Genomic DNA, 1,824 nt, shown 5'->3' on the forward strand with positions numbered 1-1,824 from the left:
TGTACATGCCTGTATTTAGTCCTCTGTAAATGCCCTTTGCCTCCTAGCTTTTCCTCTATTTCCTTTTACTTTCCTCTTGTCCCACTATCATGCTCAGCCTTCATTTGGGTTTGAGTTATTTTTCTCCGTTACATTGCTCTTGATCACACCCTACACCAGGCCTCTTACACCCTCCTTGCCACTGATTTTGGATCACTTGTTGTTCCCTTGTTCCTGGGTTGCTTAACACCACTTCCTTCCCCGCCTCCCCCTCTCCCATGTCCCCCTGGAACCGTTGGTCCAGTTGTTTTCTCCTCCGGATTGTTCATCCATCTACCCCTTTTAAGTTGAATTATTTTATTTTTCTTGTTGCAGCATTGAAGCTTTCTATAAATTTTAGAGAATTGACTTTTTCCCAGTAAGTCATTTGCAAAAAAAAGTCTGTGGACTCTGTTTTGGTGGACTCTTGTGAGTTTTAGGAAGCCTGATCCATTTTGTCTTCTGCTGTTTGTGTGTTTTCGTTAAGTTTGATAGTATATTTATGCCATGTAGTAGGTCCCTAAAGTTTGTCCCTATTTTTAAAACGATGATCTTTAAAGTTCTAGGCATTTTACATTTAGTTCTTTGATCCACCTTGAGTTAATTTTTGTATTTTTTCTGCAAATGGATATCCAGTTCTGCCAGCACCATTTGTTAAAGAGATGATCGCTTCACTATTTAATCTGTTTCCGCCTTCTGTCACAGATCAGCTGGTTGTAGGTGAGTGGACTTGCCTCTGGCTTATCCATTCTACTCCATTGTTCTTACCTATCATTGTGCCAGTACCAAGCTGTTTTAATTACTGTAGTTGATGACTAGCTTAACATTTCTTTAAAGAATGATGCTGGAAATCAGGGTAGGGATTGCATTATATCTCTCGACTACTTTGGATAGTCTTGGCATTTTCACAATGCTAATTATTCCTATCCATGAGCATGATAATATTCTTCCAGTTATGCAGTGTTATGCAGTGTTTCCACCTCTGGAAGCCTGTCCCTAGAATTCTGCACTCTTCAAGGTACACATCAAAATGGCACTTCTGGCATCCTCTGCGGATTCAAATCATGTTTCTTTAAGTAGTCTTTGCGTTTGGGGAACAAAAAGATGCCCGAAGGGGCAAGATCAGGGAATGTAGGGTGGATAGGGTCAGGTTTCCCAGCAGAATTCTCATGACAGCCCAATGTTTTTGGCTTTTTTTCATTAATACAATTTTCCATTTTCTTAACATTTCTGCTCAACAAGCCCCTGTGTTCAGCCTGTGTCCTTCCAGAAGATCTATCAAGACTGCCCCGGGATCTCAAAAAGCAGTCTCCAGGACCTTTTAACCTTGCCGTTTGACTTGTTCTCTTTTCAACTGTTTGTGATTTGGCTGCAGATCTGCCTTGAATGTAACTGGCCCAGCAGATCCTCGAAGTCACTGTTTTAATGAGACTTTTTTTTGAAGGCCCGTTCAGAAGACTAAGACAAGTATATTCGTGAGAGAACTTGTCTGCAGCATCTAGTGATCACAGAGACCATTTTAAACACCCTTTGCTCGGAATAGGCCCATGCATGCACGAACACTAGCAGAAGGACTTTCTCATGTCTCCTCCCATGTCTGTGTTTGTTTCATTCTGCTTTGTGTGTGTGTGTGTTCCAAGTTCTTAGAATTGTGCCTGACAAATACTTCATATGCTGTAAATATTAGTTTAATGTTTAATAAAATACACTCGACTCACGTTAACTAGATTCAAAATGGATTTACAAATAAATGTCTGTATCAACTTGTTTGTTTATTAATAGTGAAATGGTCAAGACAGTGGAAGA

This window comes from Echinops telfairi, unplaced genomic scaffold (assembly GCF_000313985.2).
Source record: "Echinops telfairi isolate 266 unplaced genomic scaffold, ASM31398v2 ScPeMD7_2010;HRSCAF=2546, whole genome shotgun sequence".
NCBI classification, from domain to species: Eukaryota; Metazoa; Chordata; class Mammalia; order Afrosoricida; family Tenrecidae; genus Echinops; species Echinops telfairi.